General features: G+C 36.0%; 1 protein-coding gene and 1 long non-coding RNA gene across 5 annotated transcripts in view; one reads left to right on the plus strand and one right to left on the minus strand.

Moving 5' to 3' along the window:
* The window catches only part of LOC137235471 (epidermal growth factor receptor kinase substrate 8-like), a 741,986-nt gene extending 727,864 nt beyond the window's left edge, over positions 1 to 14,122 (minus strand). For 3 of the 4 annotated variants that reach the window (XR_010947910.1, XR_010947909.1, XR_010947911.1), the window contains exons 1-2: positions 14,010 to 14,122; positions 13,621 to 13,871 (exon numbers count right to left, since the gene is read on the minus strand). The gene's annotated coding sequence lies outside the window, so the exon portion shown is untranslated. Of the gene's footprint in view, positions 1 to 13,620; positions 13,872 to 14,009 lie in introns of those variants that run through there. The other variant, XM_067758473.1, reaches the window with a different exon arrangement.
* Positions 14,123 to 14,776: 654 nt separating this feature from the next.
* Positions 14,777 to 20,519, plus strand: LOC137235472 (uncharacterized). The gene is made up of 3 exons (XR_010947912.1): positions 14,777 to 15,784; positions 19,304 to 20,259; positions 20,339 to 20,519. It is a non-coding gene; the product is annotated as an uncharacterized lncRNA (long non-coding RNA).
* The last annotated feature ends 3,794 nt before the right edge of the window (positions 20,520 to 24,313 follow it).

Consider the following 24,313-nt stretch of genomic DNA (forward strand, 5'->3'; position numbering starts at 1 on the left):
AGAAAACACCCGAGAAAATCAAGCAAGGTCCTAAGCCAATAACAATTGAAGAATATAGACAGAGACATAAGATTCAAAAAACTGAGGAACCTAAAGTTCCAAAACCGATAAAATTGAAAAGAAAAAGAGGAGGAAAGCAATTTGCCATTCGAAAAGCAATAGCCAAGATTAAGGAAAAAATTAATTTAAGCACAAATCAGGCAGAAAAAATTAAACTACAAAAAGAAATCAAGGAATTAAGGCAAAATAATTACAAAAATAAAAAACCGAATCCAACAATGTAAACATTAGGGTGTTGAAAAAAAAAATAAAATACAATTTTGTAAATCTATTGATTTTAAAATCATGGAAAGATCAAGAAAAATTAACAGTTATGTAAAAGGCCCACTTGAGGACCTTACAAATGAAATTAAAATTGTAGATGAGGAAAAAACTCTAATTTGGTTGAAAAGTCATTGGAAACTTATTGAGATGCCTGGGGAACCAACAATATGAAATGTTAGGAACCCACACGCAACAGCAGCTGAAGATATATATAGATGGGAAGTAAAATTCATGGGAAGAATAGATTAAAATATTGAAAAAAAATTTTAATAAAAGAAAAAAGAAAAAAAAACCCCAAAAAATTTTGTCTTCATATTTTTTTTTACGATGGGAGGCCAAGAATCACAAATAGAAAACCAACGGCAAACGTTGTAAACTCAGTCCAAGGGGAAGATCATACTGAGACACTAGATACTATTAAGATCATACTTCTAATCATCTGCGTAGTCAGTTGCATCAGTTTGTTTCTGAAACTCTACTCAACCCATAATAAATTCCTAAACAAGCGATATGCTAGCCGCGCAGACCGTTTAGATAAGGTTTAACAAAATTTTAACTGCCATCCCCAATGGGCAAATGGGAAGATATCGTTAAACTACTCATAGAAGAAAAAACGATAGGAGAAAAATCTTACAAATGAATTAATAAAAATACAAAAGTTAAGGCAGAAACAGTAGTAAAGAATCTTAAAATAATAGTTGAAGCATTTAAAAAAATAGGAAAAATAATTCAACAGTTAAATGGTAAACTCGACGGCAATCGAAAAGACCAAGCATATCAAATTTTTTCCAGCATTAGAAACAAATTGGTGTCCTCACTGGCAAGATATGATATAGAATTCATACTACCAACGAGTTTCAAGAAGGAAATAGAAATAGACTATTGCAGATTCCTTCTGGAGTCAGCATCCGATTTAGAAGAAGAACCAAAAGTAGAACAAAAAGAAGAAGAAAAACAGGAACAAAAGGAAATTTTAACAGAGACGCCAAAGTACCAAAAAAGAAAGGACAAAATGGCTCAAACCACAGTAGAGTTCTTAAAAACGGCTTCGTCAATTCTACCTGAGTTTGATGGTAAACATGAGAACTTACATAGCTTCTTAGACGCACTAGATATCCTAGAACAAATTAATGATTCTCACGAGACCATAGCAGTCTCCACGAAAAAAACTAAGCTAAAGGGAACAGCTAAAAACCTTTTGAGCACTGAAAATTCAATACTAGCAATAAGGCAAAAGTTGAGTTCAGCAATTAAAGGTGAATCTGTAAAAGTTTTGAAGGCAAAACTCCTAAACGTCCAACAGAGCAGTACACCGCCGAAATCGAAAATTTAACAAAATAGTTGGAAGGTGCTTATATATCAGACGGTCTTGCACCTGATGTGGCAACCAAATATGCCACACAATCAGCTGTAAAGGCCATGTGTAAGAACTCGGCTAACGAAAGAGTTAAACTGATAATGTTAACAGGAACGTTCACATCTATGAACGAGGCTATTTCAAATTCACAAATAGCTGTACTGAAGTCAATGGTAACCCAATTACAGTGCTACGCCTGACGCGCTCACAAGGTAATTACCGAGGTAACTTTAGAATAAACTACCAAAATAATAATTATTGGGGTAACCAAAACCGAAGATATTATGGTAATACTAACAGATATAATAATAACAATAGTAATGGACAAAATAATAATTTCCCAAGAAGCAATTTTGGAGGTCAGTCAAGATCATCCAATCAGAGTATCACGAGCAATCTCTGTAATATAAACCAAAAGGAAAACCAGCAAACTCCACTCCAACAGTAAATTGTAACGGTAAAAAGTAGTACATTCAACTTGCATCTAAACAGCTACATATCTTCCAATACTACCCTAAATAAGTCAACTTCGACGTTCCTGATAGATACAGGAGGATATCTCAATAATAAAGAAGGGTCAAATTGACAGTAATGTCACAATAAATAACTCACAGATCACAGATTTAAAAGGTATTGGCCGAGTCATAACAAGCACACTTGGAACAGTAAAAGCAGATCTAACAGACGATAGTCTTTTAATACGACATAAATTTCACATAGTAGAAGACAATTTCCCAATCCCATGTGATGGAATTTTGGGACTCGACTTCATTAAAAAATATAATTGCATTTTAGATTATAATAAAAATGGGGACAGCCTAATACTACGACCATATGACTACCCAGAAGATATAGTTATGCAAATTACAAATAAACCAACAATTAATAGCATTACAATACCCGCAAGAGCCGAAGTAATTAGACAGGTTCATATCAATAGTCACAAAAAGGAACTATTACTACCTCATCAAGAATTGACTAATGGCATTTTTGTAGCCTACACGATAGTAAACTCAAATCAAGCTTTAATAAAAATAATAAATACAACAGATAAACACGCAATCATTCAAGATTATGACATCAAAACAGAAAGTTTAGAGGATTATGTAATAATTGAAAATACACCTCACTGTAAAGCTAATAATAAAGAAAAGTTAGAAAGATTGAAAAAAAATTTCCCACCATTCGCTAGTAAATCACTCAACACATTATGCTCAGAATTCGTTGATATATTCTCATTAGAAACAGAACCAATTACGACCAACAACTTTTACAAACAAAAGTTGCATCTGAAGGATAACACTCCTGTGTATATTAAGTATAACAGCCCTATTTTATTGGTACCAAAAAAATCTCTTCCGGGAAAACAAGAAAAAAGGTGGAGATTAGTTTTTGATTTTAGACAAATAAATAAAAAATTAACAGCTGATAAATTCCCTTTGCCTAGAATAGATGATATTCTGGTTCAATTGGGAAGAGCGAAATATTTTTCATGCCAAGATTTAATGTCAGGATTTCACCAAATAGAACTCAGCGCAGAATCAAGAGATATCACATCCTTTACAGCGGACAACGGTACTTTTCGTTTCAAGAGATTACCTTATGGCCTCAAAGTAGCGCCAAACTCATTCCAGAGGATGATGGCATTGGCATTCGCAGGTCTAAAACCATCACAAGCATCTTATACATGGACGATTTAGTGGTATTAGGATGCTCTGAAAAACATATGAATAAAAATTTACGGGATGTATTCTCCACATGCAGAAAATATAATTTAAAATTACATCGGGACAAATGTCTATTTTTCAGCAAAGAAGTCACTTATCTTGGACATAAATGCACAAGTACTGGAATTTTACCAGACCCAAGCAAATTTTAAATTGTTCAAAATTACCCAACTCCCAAAAATGCCGATGAAGCAAAAAGATTTGTCGCATTTTGTAATTATTATAGAAGATTCATACCAAATTTCGCGGAATACGCCAGGATTCTAACAAGACTTAGTAAGAAAAATGTAATTTTCAGTTGGACAGACGACTGCGAGAAATCTTTTAATTACCTAAAAAATGCATTAGTCCAAATATCCTACAATATCCCAATTTTGATAAAGAGTTATTTATTACAACCAACGCAAGTGGTTATGCTTGCGGTGCTGTGCTAAGCCAAGAATATGAAGAAAAACAATTACCCATTGCCTATGCCTCAAGATCATTTACAAAAGGCGAAATAAACAAAGCCAGGATCGAAAAAGAATTAGCGGCCATACATTGGGCAATTATATATTTTAGATATGTATATGTTATATATGTTTATGGCGGAAAATTCACAGTTAAAATGGATCATCGACCTTTAACGTATTTATTCTCAATGAAAAACCCTTCATCTAAATTAATTAGAATCAGGTTAGATTTGGAAGAGTATGACTTTGGGGTGGAGTACATAGCCGGAAAAGAAAATTACGTGGCGGACGCTCTGTCATGAATAGATATCAATGATTTGAAAGAAATGTCAGTACAGGCATGTAAAATAATGAAAGTCACAACAAGATCGCAAATCAAAAAGAATTCCAGTAATAACAGTAATAGAAATGAAGAGAAGAAAAGTCACAAATTGAACCCTATAATATACGAAGCGCTTAATAAATGTGAAGTAAAAAGACTAGTCCAGCTCGTTTTCTTTCCTCCGAAATATATTTCAAAAAAGGAAAGAAAATTTGTAGTGAAATAAATATAGAGAATCAAATTGTTGAGGCGAAGATTGACTTAGGCCAATTCTTTACCAGGCTTATGGAAAAAGCCGGCAATTTGGGAATTAAGAAAATACAGTTGTTCTTAGGAGACAAATTGTTTAATTATACTCGAGTAGACACATTTAAAGAAATAGGTACCAAAGTTCTCAAAAACTTCACTATTGCATTAACTCCGGAAGTTGTGCATGTGACGGAAAATGATAAAATTTAAAAGATTCATCAAAAATATCACGATGATCCTGTTAATGGTGGCCACCCAGGAATCAATTGTACAACTAATAAAATAAGACAAAAATATTACTGGAAAAATATGAAAAATGATATAAGAAAATATATAAAGAAATGCGTCAATTGCAATAAAAATAAAATTTATAAAAATTTAAAAGAACCAATGATTTATACTGAAACACCACCAAAGGCGTTCGAAACAGTACAAATAGATACAATCGGACCTTTACCAAGATCACTAAATGGAAACGAATACGCTGTCACTCTAATATGTGATTTGACTAAATACTTAGTTGCAATTCCTATACAGAGCAAACATGCAAAAACAGTAGCCAGAGCCATATTCGAGAATTTCATATTAAATTATGGAAGTATGAAAACAATAATAACGGATATGGGATCTGAATATAAAAATAGCCTGTTTGAAGAACTATGTAAACTTCTCAATATTGAGCACAAAACATCTACGCCGTATCACCACCAAACTTTAGGCACTGTCGAACGTAGCCATAGAACTTTCAATGAATATGTGCGTTCATACATATCCATTAACAAAGATGACTGGGATGAACATCTCAAATATTTTGCATATTGTTACAATACTACTCCATCTACAGTCCATAACTATTGTCCATTCGAATTGATCTTTGGCAAAAAACCCCCAGACTTACGAATTTTTACAAGAAAATACGGTCAGCCCATTACACAATTACGAGGCTTGCGATAAAGAAATTAAATATAGGCTACAAATATTACAGGATAGAGCCTTTAAATTAGTAGAAGAGGCTAAAGAAAAACAAAAGATTAGTTATAATAAAAATATTCACTATATGGAAATAAATATAGGAGATGTAGTGTTAGTAAAAAACGAAACAGGTCATAAGTTAGATAGTAGATATAAAGGGCCCTATAAGGTAGAAGAAATCGATGAAAAATCTTACTCTAATACCCTATAAAGAAGAAAATACTAATAACAAAAATAATAACACTTTAATCCCATCTAGAATAGGAAATGAGGATAAACAGTAACATAGAGAATATCAATATCATAAATAATAAGAAAATAAAAATACATATAAATAGACTTAAATTAGTAGAATAAGAAAATGTTCAACCTACAAATATAAAATACAAAAGTAGAATTAATTTATAAAAATAGAATACTCATGCATTCTCCAAATGCATAAGCATTCTGAAAAAAAGGGAGATGTAGTGTAAACAGCCAACAATTTAATCCAAAATATTTAAATCGGTCTAAAATGCTACCCTGCTACAAAAATAGTCTAAATGTTCATCAACACATAAATATGCATTTGATAATTAATTCTGACATAGCCATTAATACAGGTGTGTGTACAACACACAACCAAACAAATTGGAATTCTAGCAAATTTGCAAACATTGCATTTCCCATAGAAGTCACAGCTCAACACAGATGTGTAGGTACATATTTTGTGTCGAGTTGTATGTAGGTATGTAAGTACCTTAAGCATAGGTATATATGCATGTAAGTATGTATGCTTAAATGTAAATATGTATGTAAGAATATGTTTAGAATAATTTAATATAAATAAGCTGAAATATTTGAATAAAGGGGCATTCATACATTCACTCATTGACACTTACACCTCACAAAACACTCTATTAATTTTTCCACATTGTATACTATATGCCAAGAATTGCCCGGTGAATCCTGTGCTCAAAGAACAATACCCCAAACTTGCAGAAGGGAACGCACACACCCTAGGGAAACGCGAGTCTCTCTAGGCCAACTTCGATTTGGATACTGTAACAGGTTAAACTCTTACTTCTCCACAATCAACCCAGACACACGAAACATATGTCCTGCTTGTAATGTGTCCCCACATGACACCAACCAAGGGCCTGCAGATTACTGCGCAGATCCTAAAATAAACAAATCCTACAAGCTTTCAGATTACCGTCGTGTTTTTTAGGCGGAAGGGGTACAAGGCAATATGGAATAGGTGGAAATAAAATGGCGGATGAGCTAGCTAAACATGGCGCATGGGTCGGCTATACATTAAGGGACCACATGGTTTTATTCCTTTGAAATTTGACCTTTGAAATTTTGCACATAGGTTCACAGGGAGTTCCCCAACAGGAATCAGTGAGTACTATTTAATTGTTATTAACTATTTACTAGTAACTAGAAGACCCGGCAGACGTTGTCCTGCCCTAAATTTGGCCTATCTGCATACATTTTAATAAGCTTTTTCCGTCTAACTCTGACCTCCCTCCCTCTTCACTTTTTCCTAATCCTTTTATTCACTCCTCCCTCCGTTTTTTTTCTCTTCGTCTATCTCCATCTTCGTCTAATTCTATTTCTTTCTAAATCTCCTTCTCTCTTTTCTCTTCTCTCAATTTCTTCTCATTCTTTTGCATCCCTTATTGCCTGTCCCATAGGGTGGTATGTATTTTATTCCAGTCCCAGTCCCAGTCCCACTCCGAGTCTCAGTCCCAGCCCTAGTCCTAATCCCAGTCCCAGTCCGTCTCTGGATAATATATTACTCTGTACTAAAGCACTCATCAACGGCTTTCATTTGATATCCATATTGTATCAACACTGTCTTGGAATTCACTGGCCCACATTTTGGCCTATATCTCTAGACCCTAGTCACACAGGGGTATGAAAATTACCCTCTACACAACTAAAGACTCTCCTGAATTAAAAAAATGTCATAGTACCTCTAAATCGCGGGCCCCCTCAGAAACCTTGCTTGGTGCTACCAGATGCTTTAAACCAACCACCAACGAATGAGCAATGTTTTATATAGTAACAACGAGGAAAACGGACCTTTTTCATTAAACTCCGTATATTTATTTCCCGAAAAAATAGAAAATTTGGAATAAAAAATCGCGCGATTTTTTTATTCCAAATTTTCGCCAGCGGCGCTTTTTATTTTTTCAAATAATTTACATATATTTTATAAAAAATTTAAAATTTGGATTGAAAAATCGCGCGATTAAATTAGATTGAGTCGTTTTTTATTTATACATATTTTGAAGTCTGGTAGCACCATATTTGCTCAATTCACTGCGTTTTCTTGAATTTTTTGGTAACTTTTATATTAAATTGTGATGGGGTGTTGTTTTTAGAAAGGGGGAGTCACCCCAACCACTCCCACCTCGCACAACCTCCTCCCCCTGGTCCCTTAATTTATAGTCTACCCGGGCGCACCGCTCGAAGCTTTTACCGTATAAGTTCTAATGAGATTATGTGAGATTAAAAGAAGAAGAGAGCTACACACGATGGCTATTCTGACTGGACACTGCTGTCTGGCATCACATGCTTTTAAATTAGGCCTTGTCAGTGATAGCAGGTGTAGGAAAATCGGGTTGTAGGTAGAAACGATCGGCACATTTTTTCTAGTGCCCTGCGCTCGCAAGGCTAAAATTCCAGCTATAAGCGGTGGTACAAGTGCCAGATCTAGAAGCAACAAGAAGCACTGATCCTAGAAAGCTTTTAGTATATGCCAAGAGAAGGGAGCTATTTTACAATATAGGTCCTGGTTTCTGGTTGGACTTCTGAGATTGATCGTTGAGCAAATTTCTGGTTACACTGTGGTATCATTGAGTCTATGTGAGGTACTCACGGACCAGCCAGTTCAACCTAATCTAACCTATTAAAAAAACGGTCAGCAAATCTAAGAACTAAGTTTATTTGGTTAATTTCAATGCCAAATCTTTGCTAATTCGTGTTCGTTGAAAACATAGAAAGTTTCGCTCTTTATGGGAGTAAATTTGAGAGAGTAAAATTTGTGCTGGACAATTCGTGCTAAGATTTCTGAGCGAATACGTCTTATGCTGCTACGCATTTTCGCACCTACTTACATAGCCAGCGCACGTAAACGATCAGCACTGTAAGATATATCAAATTATTTCAGGCAGTCAAACTTGAGATTCGTGGGAAGTGCATCGTCTGCAAATAACATCTGTGACACTAAAAAAACTGGGAAGTGATACCATTTTTCTAGTAGATCTTGAAGATCTAAGACTGCATACGAGATTTTACCCAGATACGGCCATAATCCTGAGTTACGGGTAAAAAATCGGGTTTTCGTACATTTAGACTTTACGAGCCTTTAACTTTGTTGGCTATATACGGAATTTCAGAGTTTCTCCTATAGACTTTTCCAACGATATGAGCTTATTTTGGAAAAGAGATATACACCGCGGATAAACGCCACCACCGCCGATCTTTATCGTTTTTTGCATGCCGCCGCCGAGCGTCAAATTTATTAGCACTGCGGCGGCGGCGTTCGACGCTTTACTATATTTTCTACTAATTTAAAACCGCCTAGGCCGTTTATTGTACATGTCGAAAACTGGATATGGTAGAAAGGGTATCAACGGGTGCGCATCACTGCCAGTTATAAGAATCCATTTGCGACTTTAACTTTTTCTAACTGTTCAAAAGTTATGTAAAAAAACAGGCAAGAAATTAAAAAAGGCCAATGAATTCAAGTAAAATGACCCCCGAGCCGGACATGTTTTCAAATTGTCCTCAAGTTGTTAAAAAGCAAGTTACCCGAAAAAAGTGCCGATTTTTTCAAATATTCTATATCCCGATTGGCTAAAAGAATTTAAGAATAAGCGAAATCAGTGATACAAAATCCTTTAGTAGGTTACAGGGGTTTAAATACTCCTTTTAAATGACCTCACCTCACCTCATACTTAAGTTGAAGATATCTGTACGTATGAGAAGGGTTTGAAAAATCACTTGGCTTTGTATTCAAACATTTTCTGTTTAGTAACGAAAATATATACTATGTTAATTTTGATTTTCCTACTTCATCATTCAACACCCAAGTCTCCCGGTTTGACATTTCCTAATTATGATTAAAGCCTATCAACTAAATTTAAATATCACCTACACGTTACGGCTCCTGTTGCGAACGTGAGTACGTAGGCACATATTTTTACCAGGTGAGGCTTTGTCCTTCGCAAGAACACTCAAAGTGGTGAAGCAAAAGCTTTCCCAAGACAGTCGTACAAATTACCCTATTGCAATTGCCCAGCCGATTGCATGCTACGAGTCCCCTATATGGTCGCCAAGCCTAAAAACTACTCACTGAAAGGAGCTACATGCTCACTCGAGACGGATATCAAAAACTGATCAACCATTTTGATCATTACATGTGTGAGGCTTACGTTGGGTGGGAGAGAAACCGCTTGAGTACAGTTTCCACTCTCCCACCACAAGCTAAACAATTTCGAAAAAAAAAATCACGAAGGGGAAGGTGAAAGAGGTAAGGAAATCGCCAAACAAACTAGTTTGAAACCATCCGGACGGAAGCCAATACACATATTACCACGAGAATCTATAAAAATCGAGTACAGTTGTCTAATAAAAAAAATAAAAATAAAAAATAAAAAATGTAATATTTAAAAGAAAAAAGATATACATATGTATATAAATTTGTTTAACAAGACAAGAAGCTGAATACGTCAGCAAAGAAATTAAGAATAATTCCCAAGAAGTATAGAAAAAAAGTGAGGAAAGTGAGAATATTTCCATAATAAGGAAACCATAAGAAAAAAAAAATTTAAGAAAAATTTTGATGAAGAAGTGCTATGTTTTAAAAAAATTAAGGAAAAAGAAAAAGGAGAAAGGTGAACATATTTACATATAGATATAAGAAAGCTATAAGGAAAAGAATAAAATTTAAGAAAATTTTAAAGTGGAAATATGTAAAAAAGCAAAACAAAAAAGGACAAAGATAAAGACCTATGTATGCCAAATAAAAGAAAACATAGATCATAACGTGATTAAGAAAAAGTGAAATCGAAGTCGTTCAAAGAAAAAAAAAAAAATACAAACTATTTAATTGCTTCTTTACGAAAATATAAAATCATTAGAAACAATTTATTTTATTGAATATGAAAATGAAAGTGGTGAAGCAAAAGCTTTCCCAAGACAGTCGTACAAATTACCCTATTGCAATTGGCCAGCCGATTGCATGCTACGCGTCCCCTATATGGTTGCCAAGCCTAAAAACTACTCACTGGAAGGAGCTACAGGCCTGCCAAAATACGGCTCTCAGAACCGCCACGGGCTGTCTTCTTATGTCCCCAGAACACCATCTACATAATGAGGCGAGAATACTCCCCATCGGGGAGAGAAATGAGATGCTAACCAAACAGTTCCTGTTGAATACCCAGAAACCTGGGCATCCCAACATACATCTGACTGATGAGCCACCATCACCCAGGGGCTTAAGGAGTCAATTCCGTAAGCATTATGAGGAAATACGGCACCTGAGAACTCAGCTGTATGAAGCAAAAAAACACAAGCAGGTCCACAGCGAACTCCATAAACAGGCGTCGGACCTTTATGCCAGGAATTTCCCGGTGAATCCAGTACTCAAAGAACAGTACCCAAAACTTGCGGAAGAGGAACGCACACTCCCCAGGGAAACGCGAGTCACTCTAGCTCAACTTAGATCTGGATACTGTAACAGGTTAAACTCTTACCTATCCAGAATCAACCCCGACATACAAAATGTATGCCCTGCTTGCAATGTGTCCCCACATGACACCAACCATCTCTTCAATTGTAATGTGGAACCAACGCCTCTAACAGCCCTCACATTATGTTCCACCCCTGTTGAAACAGCAAGTTTTCTTGGACTCCCGTTAGAGGATATTGATGACAATTTGTGATCGGTCGCACCTATTGTATGGGGCGAAGCACTCCTACAACAACAACAACAACTCTATTGTAGTTGGCAGTTGAACTAGTCTGAAAACTGAAGCTACGGAGTCATCCATAATGAGCTCTTATATCATAAGGCCGGAAAACAACAGTTTGGACTGAGGATATAAGCTTAACATCTTTCAACTTAAAATCATTCTAAAATGTCGTTTTGGTTTCACGAAATCAATGTTTCGAACACAAATGTCTGAATGTTTTAGTCTACATTTTAAAAATGTTATCCATGGTCCTTGTGAACTTAAAATTATGTAGATGCATCGACGATTATACGATTTTCACGCAATGATATCCACTTATACTGCTTATGATTTCGAGGGCGCCATCGTTGACCGAATAGTTACTCCCTAACGTTTCAAGGTGCTTCTTTGGCGTAGATCTGTAGCATAGCGCGACAAAAACATCCATCAGAAAGTATTCGGAGCTACACCTAGAGCTTCTTGAAAGTGACTTCGACGAAGGTATGTGTTCGAAGTGGAAGTCCTATAGTTCAGTGCTGGCATATGTTGTGAGGGCCAGGAGGCGTGGTAGCGACTTGTGGTTGGTATTGCTACTGTTCGCACATGATATAAAGAAATTGTGTTCGCGACTATTGTTAGGAGATAACCCCAGGTGAAACTACGCTTTACACGAGCTATACAGACAAAAGTGTGACAATTTTATGTATCTCTTTTTTTTTCAGCAAACGCAGCAGTACCAATTCCAAAGACCGGGGTTAGGTACGAAGCCTCTCTCAAGTAAGCGAACGAGGCACAATCCCTCCGTAAGGAGCTACTCCTGAAAATGTTTAACCGATCTGTGAGATTTTGAGGCAAAAACCCCGGATCTTTCCGAAATGGCCAAAACGTTGATTTTTCTTCAGAACACCTCCGGCCCTTCGCCTGCGCTTATAAAAAATTACCCTGGGTGGGTCCAACACCGGTTTGAAGACCAAAACTATATCCGCGCAAAACACTTCTGTTCACAATTTTTTTTTTTTTTTGGTACGCCAACATTACAACAACCACATGAAAATCGCCAACTTCAACTGCAAATATCTCCGAACAGAGATACAATTTTTCTTTCCCGCCTTCGGATTATTTTTGTCGAGGTCAATACGAGTCTTTTGACACCCCTATCGATATTTCTGGTATCGTATTAGCAGTCGACCCCTCAACTAGACTTTTACCCAAAACCTTTCCTAAATATTATTTTTTTAAATTGAAAAATCAAGCTTTTTAAAGTCAGAACACCGGCGTATGCCGGCGCGCCGCCCACGCCGCCGCCCCGGTATATAATAGAGCCTACGCCGCCGCCACCGATAAAGTGATCGGCATAAACTTATATTTTGGAAAATGTAACACAACTGTGAAAATTTTCCCAATGAACCAATTTTTTTCACTTGTCCAGGTTTGTCAAATTTTTGTTTGCCTTATGTACGCACTCATTTTTAAGAAGACTATACGTATATGTATGTTAAAAACTGATTGACTTATCAAAATCTCAACGAAAACAAAATTTAAAATTGTAAAAAAACGACTCAGAAAGATTTAATTGTCCCATTGCAGACTAATATGACTAATAACTAATGTATTTTGCAACCGATATTAATATTTTTACCAGTTTTGGATTTCATTTTTACTAAAAATGTTTGTGGGGAACCACCAATTCCTTTTACAAATTTGAGAATTTCACTGTATTTTTGAAAAGAAAAAAGCTATAACTTTGTTTTATAAATTCTTTATGGGAAATAAAACGGCATGATCATGAACTTATAGTAGTTACCTACGTATAATTTCACCTGGAACTTACTTATATTTCTAGTGTCTCATTTTAGCAATAGTTAACTGTAAACTTAGCTGTTTATTTATATGTATTTTCTAGAATATTTTTTGACAAATATGAGTAAACCATTGATAATCTCCTGTTGTTATACTTTCTATTACATTTAGGTAAACGCACACATACATGCATGCATCATTTGTATAGGATAATTGCATCCCTTTGCCAATACTGTTTAAATGGCAAGGTATCTGCTAAGCACTGGAAAACCCCAGGGATGGCACGTCATCTACGACCATGGATCGAAAATCATTTTTACGCAAATGATGTCTATGAACTATTTAGAAAAATAACAATATATAACGCATCTACTAAGAACGCGCTGTTCCCAGTTTACATATCTCATAGTCCGACGCACAATTTCCAGCAATTTTGATTAAAAAATGTATGTTATATGAATGAACTTACACAAACGTATACAAATACCGATTTCTTATATTTTATTTTTTGAACACCTTATACATATTTGATCAGCGCACAGTGAGGATTTCGGCAAAACTTTACCTTAAACTCCGAAAAAAATCATAATCAAAAAATTTTATATTAAGTTCACTTGTCCATTTCTAGCCACGTTTGCTCTATATAATCCACTAATTAATAATGCTTCTGCTCGCTGCTGGCAGGAATCGTTTCGAGAGTTTGTCTCCAGCTGAGCATAGCTAAATCGTTAAAGTAATAAATGGTTTAACATACAGCAACAAAATTAACATGAGAATTAAAAGTAGATATCCATAAAAGGAAAGTAAGGGCTTTCTATAGTTACAAATAAAATAAATAAATACTTTGGCGCGATGTACCTCCTGTAATGTGCGATTTCAGAATTTTTAAATTTTTTAAGCAATTAATTACCAGCGTATTAACGCAAAATCATCTTAGTTCCAAATTGTAATAGGGTAGAGTTTCGTTAAACTTCAATCTGATTTCCATATGACGGAAGTCATATGACGATCAAAGGAAATGAAAGAAAAGGGACAAGAATGAGGTTTGGATTTCGTTCCGGTGATCGACATTCCTTCTTTTGGATTTGATCTTCACTCGAGACGGATATAAAAAACTGATCAACCATTTTGATCATTACATGTGTGAGGCTTACGTTGGATGGGAGAGAAACCGCTTGAGTACAGTTTCCACTTTCCCACCACAAGCTAAAAAATTTCGAAAAAAAAAATCACGAAGGAGAAGGTGAAAGAGGGGAGGAGATCGCCAAACAAACTAGTTTGAAACCATCCGGACGGAAGCCAATACACATATTACCACGAGAATCTATAAAAATCGAGTACAGTTGTCTAATAAAAAAAATAAAAAATAAAAAATGTAATATTTAAAAGGAAAAAGATATGCATATGTATATAAATTTGTTTAACAAGACAAGAAGCTGAATACGTCAGCAAAAAAATTAAGAATAGTTCCCAAGAAGTATAGAAAAAAAGTGAGGAAAGTGAGAATATTTCCATAATAAGGAAACCATAAGAAAAAGTAAAAATTAAAGAAAAATTTTGAAGAAGAAGTGCTATGTTTTAAGTGAACATATTAGCATATAGATATAAGAAAGCTATAAGGAAAAGCAAAAAATTTAAGAAAATTTTAAAGTGGAAATATGTAAAAAAGCAAAAAAAAAAAGGACAAAGGTAAAGACCTATGTATGCCAAATAAAAGAAAACATAGAGCATAACGTGATTAAGAAAAAGTGAAGTCGTTCAAAAAAAAAAAAAAAAAAAACTATTTTAATTGCTTCTTTACGAAAATATAAAATCATTAGAAAAAATTTATTTTAGTGAATATGAAAAAAGAAAGTATACACTTTTGTTACATATGAGTGAAGTCAAAACGATTTGAAACAAATAAGTAATAAAAGTCTAAAATAATTAAAAAAAAGCAAACGGAGAAATGAACCATACTTAAATAGAAAAAATGCTATAACGTTTTCTATAAAACCAGCCGCTTAGCAGATGAAATGAAATAAATGCAACTGAAATTAAGTAAACCAACACAGTATATTCGACACATTATTAGCTAAATTTCCAAAAATGTAAATACGTAAATATCACAGCACAAAAGCAAAAGTGTTTAAGCTTCGAAACAGTCTTACGATAGAAGCACTACACAAAAAGTATATACATACATGGCTACATAGAGGAAAGTCTATAATATAAAAAAAAGGTGAAAAAGAAAATTGTCTTTAAAATTACGCTTAAAATAACAAAAAAAGGAACATTTTCATTTAGTGGCGTATATATAAAACATAAAATATATGCATAAGCGACCCTAAGAGCTAGAAAAGTTGGAAAATGTACACAAAGGTGTACATGAAAGCGAAATAATAAGGTTTTATTTAGGCTAAAATGTGTAAAAGTGCGGAGTTGAGTTTAAAAAGCTTAAACAATTTGCATAATTGAAAAGGCAAAAAAAAAAAAAACAAAATATATGCAAAAAAAAAAAATGATAATATATTCGCATCATCTTAATTGTTTTCTCGCGGTATTAACCCATTTGCACTTACATTACTTCTTTTACAAGCTGATCAACACGCATACATGGCAGCGCTTTCATTGTGGGCTGTATCTCTATTCATGTAAGTCAACATTGCTTCAACTCACATAATTTGTATCACTACTCAGAGAGCACATCATATTCAGTCACATTATATGATGTTAAATAAATTGTATTAAAGAGTTTCATGCATACTCTTTGGTATTATGTTAAATAAAGTTCGATGCGAACATTTTGTTGGATTGTGCTGATTATGTTTGATTGAGTGTAAGCGTTCGATGCTCCAGATACCGAATGTTGCGTCAAGAACTAACATAATTGCTCTCTGGGAATTTGCACTAATCAAACATATTACATTTAAATAAATCACGTCAATCGCCGATGTCAAAGAAGGTTTACATCAATAGCATATGTAAACTGACTTTGTAAAAATATTTATAACAGTGGTGTTGCATTTTGATTTTGAATAACATAAACACTTACATACATATATTAAATTATGCACGTCCAACAACGTTGCAAGGTAAAACTTTCCATATATATAATCTTATACATGCAAAGTAAAAAAAGTAAAAAAGGAACTTTCGTACCACAAAGGTAAAATTTGTTTTTGCGATACCATGTGTATAAAAAAAATTTTTTTGACAACACTTCCAATTTAAATAACATAACATTTATAGTATATGTACATGGGCGAATAGGCATTAAAATTTAAATTTTTTATACTCAGCTGAGCAGAGCTCACAGAGTATATTAACTTTGATTGGATAACGGTTGGTTGCACAGGTATAAAGGAATCGAGATAGATATAGACTTCCATATATCAAAATCATCAGGATCGGAAAAAAATTTGATTGAGCCATGTCCCTCCGTCCGTCCGTCCGTTAACACGATAACTTGAGTAAATTTTGAGGTATGTTGATGAAATTTGGTATGTAGGTTCCTGAGCACTCATCTCAGATCGCTATTTAAAATGAACAATATCGGACTATAACCACGCCCACTTTTTCGATATCGAAATTTTCGAAAAACCGAAAAAGTGCGATAATTCATTACCAAAGACGGATAAAGCGATGAAACTTGGTAGGTGGGTTGAACTTATGACGCAGAATAGAAAATTAGTAAAATTTTGGACAATGGTGGAGGCATCGCCCACTTTTAAAAGAAGGTAATTTAAAATTTCCCAAGCTGTAATTTGGCAGTCATTGACGATATCATGATGAAATTTGGCAGGAACGTTACTCCTATTACGATATGAATGCTTAATAAAAATTAGCAAAATCGGAGAACGATTACGCCCACTTTAAAAAAAAAATTTTTTTTTAGTCAAATTTTAACAAAAAATTTAATATATTTACAGTATAAAAGTCAATTATGTCAACATTCGACTCCAGTAATGATATGGTGCAACAAAATACAAAGATAAAAGAAAATTTCAAAATGGGCGTAACTCCGCCCTTTTTCATCTAATTTGCCTAGGGTACTTTTAATGCCATAAGTCGAACAAAAATTTACCACTCCTTGTGAAATTAGGTAGGGTCTTAGATTCTGGGACGACAACTTATTTCTGTAAAAAAGGGCGAAATCGGTTGAAGCCACGCCCAGTTTTTATACACAGTGGACCGTCTGTCCTTCCGCTCGGCGCTCAACACGATAACTGGATCAAAAATCGATATATCTTTACTAAACTCAGTTCACGTACTTATCTGAACTCACTTTGTATTGGTATAAAAAATGGCCGAAATCCGACTATGACCACGCCCACTTTTTCAATATCGAATATTACCAAAAACGAAAAAATGCGATAATTCTATACCAAATACGAAAAAAGGGATGAAACATGGTATTTGGATTGGTTTATTGACGCAAAATAAACCTTTAGAAAAAAACTTTGTAAAATGGGTGTGACACCTACAATCTTAAGTAGAATGAAATGAAAAAGTTTTGCAGGGCCAAATAAAAAACCCCTGAATTCCTGGCAGGAATACTGTTCGTGGTATTATATATATAAATAAATTAGCGGTATCCAACAGATGATGTTCTGGGTCACCCTGGTCCACATTTTGGTTGATATCTGGAAAACGCCTTCACATATACAACTACCACCCACTCCCTTTTAAAAGCCTCATTAATACCTTTAATTTGATACCCATATCGTACAAACACATTCTAGAGTCACCCCTGGTCCACCTTTATGACGATATATCGAAAAGGCGTCCACCTATAGAACTAAGCCCCACGCCCTTTTAAAATACTCATTAACACCTTTCATTTGATACCCGTATCGTACAAACATATTCTAGAGTCACCTCTGGTCCACCTTTATGGCGATATCTCGAAAAGGCGACAACCTATAGAACTAAGGCCCACTCCCTTTTAAAAAGACTCATTAGCTCCTTTCATTTGATACCCATATCGTATAAACAAAGTCTAGAGTCACCCCTTGTCCACCTTTATGGCGATATCTCGAAAAGGCGTTCACCTATAGAACTAAGCCCCATGCCCTTTTAAAATACTCATTAACACCTTTCGTTTGATACCCATATTGTACAAACGCATTCTAGAGTCACCCCTGGTCCACCTTTATGCCGATATCTCGAAAAGACGTCCACCAATAGAACTCATCCCCACGCCCTTTGAAAATACTCATTAACACCTTTCGTTTGATACCCATATTGTACAAACTCATTCTAGAGTCACCCCTGGTATACCTTTATGTCGATATCTCGAAAAGGCCCCCACATATACAACTACCACAACTCCCTTTTAAAACCCTCATTAAAACCTTTAATTTGATACCCATATCGTACAGACACATTCTAGAGTCACCCCTGGTCCACCTTCATGGCTATATCTCGAAAAGGCGTCCACCTATAGAACTAAACCCCACGCCCTTTTGAAATACTCAATAGCACCTTTCGTTTGATGCCCATATTGTACAAACGCATTCTAGAGTCACCCCTGGTCCACCTTTATGGCGATATCTCGAAAAGGCGTCCGCCTATAGAACTAATGCCCACTCCCTTTTAAAATGTTCATTAACCCCTTTCATTTGATACCCATATCGTACAAACAAATTCCAGGGTCACCCCTGGTCCACCTCTATGGCGATATCTCGAAACGGCGTCCACCTATGGAACTAAGGATCACTCCCTTTTAAAATACTAATTAACACCTTTCATTTGATACCCATATCGTACAAACCAATTCTAGAGTCAACCATGATCCACCTTTATGGCGATATACCTATAATATAATATATAATGGCGTCCACCTATAGAACTATGGCCCAATCCCTCATAAAATACCCTTTAATACCTCTCATTTGATACACATGTCATACAACACATTCCAGGGTTACCCTTAGTTCATTTTCCTACATTTTCCCTTATGTTGTCTACCATAGCTCTCAACTAAGTATGTAATGTTCGGTTACACCCGAACTTAACCTTCCTTACTTGTTTTATATTGGATTAATTAGATACGTACTTGTGTATGTATACTGTTGAGTATAAATATAGAAATTAGTTATATAGTATGGCAACGCCAAAACTGTCATTCTCGACGTATCTATACATTGACATTCGTTGTTACTTTTAAGGTTAAATACTACTCGCAATAAATCATACTCGTTCTACGTTTCTGAACCACCGGCTATAAAACACTACATTGGCGACGAAAAAAAGGTTAAGTAACCGCGTGCAATTAATAAACGAATTTCGGTAAATATTAAAAGAATATTCAGCAAAACATTTTTGCAACAATTTTATTGTAATTTTTACAATACGGATTTCGATAAAAAAGATAAAGTCATTATGACGAACGATATGAGAATTTTTCAAGCAGCATCTATGCCAGAATTTGTAATCACCGAAAATTGGGAATTATGGCACTAGCGACTAGAACTGCATTTTTTGGAGATAAAGTGCAGTGAAGACACTGACAAAGTCTCTACATTGCTGAAAACAATTAGATCAGAAGCATACGCCATTTTACGAGGAATTTGTAGTCCAGCGTTATCATGCACAAAGTCATACAAAGAATTGTGTGACATCCTAAAACAACAATTTACACCTCCGGCGATTGTTTTTAATGAAATCAAAAGATTTTACGCAGCAAAACGTACTGAAAGTGAAAGTGTGTCCGCGTGGTTTGCTAAAGTCAAAAGACTAGCCGTAAATTGCAACTTAGGTGCAGCCTTGGACACCATTATTTTACATAAATTTTTAGTCGAACTGCCTGAAAAAATTTTCGAGAAAATCTTCGAAGAGGATGAAAAATTTACACTCTCAAGGTATTACAAAAAGTGTCAATCAAGCAAAGTGTCAGTAAAGCAATGACATTGAGGTTAACTACGTTAAACAACGTGGCAAATCCAACAACAAAAACTACAAAGGCAGTACAGTGAAGTCAGCAAAAACAGCAAAGGAAGCAAAGGGTCGAAATGTACGCACTGCTGCTGCAAGAACCACCAATCCAATAGCTGCAAATTTAAGAACAGCACCTGTCATTCGTGTGACGCAATTGGGCATCTGGCAAACATTTGCAAGCGTAAAGGTAAGTGTGATAAGAATGTTCAATTTGTTCATTCACCGAATGACATATTTTCTAACAATTTTTTTGATTCCATATACAGCATTGATATAAAAGAAAATAGCGATTCCAATTTTTCCGTGCATGCCATTGAAAGAAACGTGGCTCTGAATCATTATACACTGGAAGTTGAGGTTAACGGAGTAAGACTCTCTAAACTTTGCGAAACCGGCGCCCCTTGTACTCTGATGTCTGCTAATACATTTGACTCATATTTCGATCGAAGTGTTCTTCAGCAATGTTCGGTACCATATACCGGATACACAGGTAATCTGATCAATATTATTGATGAGTTCAAAGCCTGTGTGAATTTCAATGGGCAAAATGTTTATGGTAAATTTGTAGTTACAAATTCGAATAGGGCAACTTTATTAGGGCGAGACTTTCTTCGTTTCCTGAGTTTTGAGTTGATTCAACTTAAGCCAACCTCAAACAATCAAGTGAATTTTTTAAATCCAAAGTCATCTTCCATTGACTTAGATTCAAATGTTTCTCAGACAGATTCTGTTTCCAATAGTGTTTCTCGTACTTCAAATTCAGTGAATTATTTAAACGCGTACAGTGAAATAATTGAACATATTAAAGTGAATTTGCTGAAGTATTTCAAAGTGGCTTAGGTAAGTACAATATCTCAACCATATCCTTACCTATTGCGAAAGATGCAGTACCTGTGTTTTTCAAGCCAAGACCCATACCCATAGCATGGCGTGCAACAATTGAGAAACAATTAGATGATTAATTAATAATCGATAATTCAGATTTGGGAACGCCACTTTTTCCGATTCTTAAACCGTCAGGAGAAATTCGAATTTGCGGTGATTATAAGGTCACAGTAAATAAATTTTTGATTGACCAAATATTTGCATCAATGGAAGGAGGTAAAGTTTTTACGAAATTAGATATGTCAAATGCATATAACCAATAAGTTCTTGATGAAGAGGCACAAAAATTGTGTACGTGGAGTACACACAAAGGAATTTTAAAAATGACCAGATTGCCATTTGGTGTAAAACTTGCGGCAGCAATATTCCAAAAGGTAATGGAAAACTTGTTGTGCTCCATCAAGAACGTGCTTGTCTATCAATGTGGCATAACGATCACGGGTCCCGATTTTACTGACACCCATTGTAACGAATTTACTGCAAATCCTTTTATTTGCCCTTTTGCTAAGTTCGTATCACTAAACTGTTGAATAAATAAATCCAATATTGAATAATGGAAAAATGGCCTTTATTAAAGTACTTCACAATAACACTTATACTTTGCAACTAGCTGGCTTAATAACCAAACTGATAGCTTAAATGAAACTGACTTTTAAAATAATACTGCTATTGCTCGCTAGATAGCGTCTTAATCGAAACTGCCCATAGCGCCTCTACCGCTGATGCCTTTATACTCTGTTATTTCCTCGTGGCATCTTCTAGGCGCTTCCAGAATTTTACTTAGTTAGTTATAAATTTCTCAGCTACGACTACAGATGTATAATTTCTCATTTGAGTAATACTTGCACCAATTATTGCCCTCTCTTGTGACAACTCAGATAAGATATATGCATTGCTTCTCCGCTGCTCGTATACATACATATGTGTACACGCAATTATTGATTCGTTTATGTAGATATATAATGATCGAATTATTGATTTGAATTCACGTCACTGCTTAGCATCGGCCTGGAGATGGCAGCACCCCTTAGTTTTGCTAATATTCGTAACACTGCCCTCCAGCTAAGTCTGATCGTCCCGATCAGACAAATCTCTCGATCTAAACGCCGCTAGCATCTCCAAATGTACCACTCTTCTACTTCGTGGTTTCCCAATGGTTTGTATGCGGTAGATGGTGTCACTGATCTTCTTCGCAACTTTGTACGGGCCTTCCCAACTGCACCGAAATTTGGATGGAACACCTTTCCGCCGGTGAGGGTTGTATAACCGTACCAAATCTCCCGCCAAGATACCTTCCGAATTAAAGTCCTTGTCATGCCAGTGTTTCATCTTACTACTCATTACCCTGGGCCGTTCCTTCACACTCTGTTGTTTGGCCATTGAACTACTTCGTAGAGCTTGCGCTAGATGGATTTGCTTTGCATAATCAGTATCGTTCCGACCTTCACAACAGTAGTGCGTCCTGGCTTGAAACCACCCTTGAATTCTTTCTGCGAAATTCTTTCCTTCGTTTTAGTACGTCCGTTAGGGCTTTTCAATGCCAGTGTTTCTCTCACAGGTACCTTCGGTTTTGATTTGTTTGGCCCATTTGTTTCATCAACTTTTACTTTTGAATTTCGTAGTCTTTGTCGAGTCTTCTCCACCAGTACCCGATTACTGCTGAACCCTTTCTCCAAACTAAAGTTAAGTGGTATATCCTGGTTCTTATAGCGCATAATTTTTCTCCGCATATCGATCCTGATGTCATGGTCAACTAAGAAGTCCACTCCCAATATGACTTCATCAACAATTTCCGCCACAATGAATTTGTGTAGAACCATGAACTTTCCAATTAATACTTCACATACCACTTCTCCCTGGACTTGGTTGTACTCGCCAGTAATCGTAAGAAATCTTGCTCCAGGTAATGGCTTTACTCTCCTGTTGACCAAATAAGATCGGATCACGGAATAAGATGCGCCCGTATCGACAGTCAGTACACGTTCTTTGCCATCCACATTTCCTCTATCGTTAAGGCTATTGGATTTTCTTCAAATTTGCGAGACAGATATCACAGGACATTCAAAAGCTGGAGCTAGCTCTCGATTTTTAAATCTGGCACGCTGTTGCTCATCTCCTCCCGTTTTGCGTTTACGGCCACCCAAGTTGGAACTACCAGGACCGGTGCTGCAATGACGTGCAATGTTACTTGGGTTACCGCACTTGAAACACTTCATAACTCCGGCATTTTTCTGTTGTAACCGCTTCAGTGCTTCCAAAATTGTGTCTACCCAATCTGGCCTTTCCACTTCCACGCGATGAGCTTTGTATGCGGGCTCACCCAAACGTGACGCTGTTTCCTGAGTCAGTGCATGGGATACCGTTTCTGCAAATGTGGGTTTTGGGTTTGCATATGTCGCCCGCATCGTTTCTACGTCCCGTGCCATATATATATAACTCTGAATTTTTACCCTCTCGGTGTACTCCAGGGGTGCGACCGCATTTGCCAAATGAGCCAACCTTTCAACATCCGAAGCAAACTCCTGTAATGTCTCATTTGCTTTTTGGTAACGGTTTTGCAACTCAATTTGGTATATCTGTTTTCTATGCTCGCTTCCATAACGTCTCTCGACAGCGGCCATCAATGCTTCATAATTGTTCCGCTCTCCTTCAGGAATCGTCTCCAGGATTTCGGCTGCTGGCCCCTTCAATGCTACGAATAGAGCAGTCACTTTATCTTCAGCATTCCAGTTGTCCACTGCTGACGTCTTCTCAAATTGATGCTTGAATACCTCGAAAGGAACAGAGCCGTCAAAAGATGGAGTTTTTACCTTCGGATTGCTCGCTGGAACAGGTGGGCGATTTAGTTTTAACTGTTGCATAGGACTTTTCAACGCTTCTATCTCGTCATCAGTTTTGTCTTCGAGTTGTAAAATTTTTGCATCCTGCTCTTCCAGTTTCGCAAAGAGCTGCGATGATACCTGTTCCGATATTTTTGTCGACATTCCAGATATACGTGTCTCTTGCGCTTCCAGTTGAGATGACATATATGTCTTTTGTTCTTCCAATTGAGATGACATTTGCGACGCCATTTCTGAAATGCGTGCCTTCTGTGACTTCAGCTGAGATGCCATTGTCGATGTTTGTACAGATATTGTGTTCGTCACTGTCTGCGGTGTTTCATTTTTTTCTTCCATTTTTGTTGTTGTTTTGTCGCTATCATGATGAAAGACATACTCCTCAGCATTGCAGATTCCATCAAATACCATAACTACACTTAATCATTTTTGTAGCTGAGATTTATCGCCAAAAGTAGCCAATCCACGGACTTCCAACTCCTCCTTCAGTTGCTGGATCGTCACTTCACTCAACTTTGC

The sequence above is a fragment of the Eurosta solidaginis genome, chromosome X, assembly GCF_040869045.1.
Source record: "Eurosta solidaginis isolate ZX-2024a chromosome X, ASM4086904v1, whole genome shotgun sequence".
In the NCBI taxonomy this organism is placed as follows: Eukaryota; Metazoa; Arthropoda; class Insecta; order Diptera; family Tephritidae; genus Eurosta; species Eurosta solidaginis.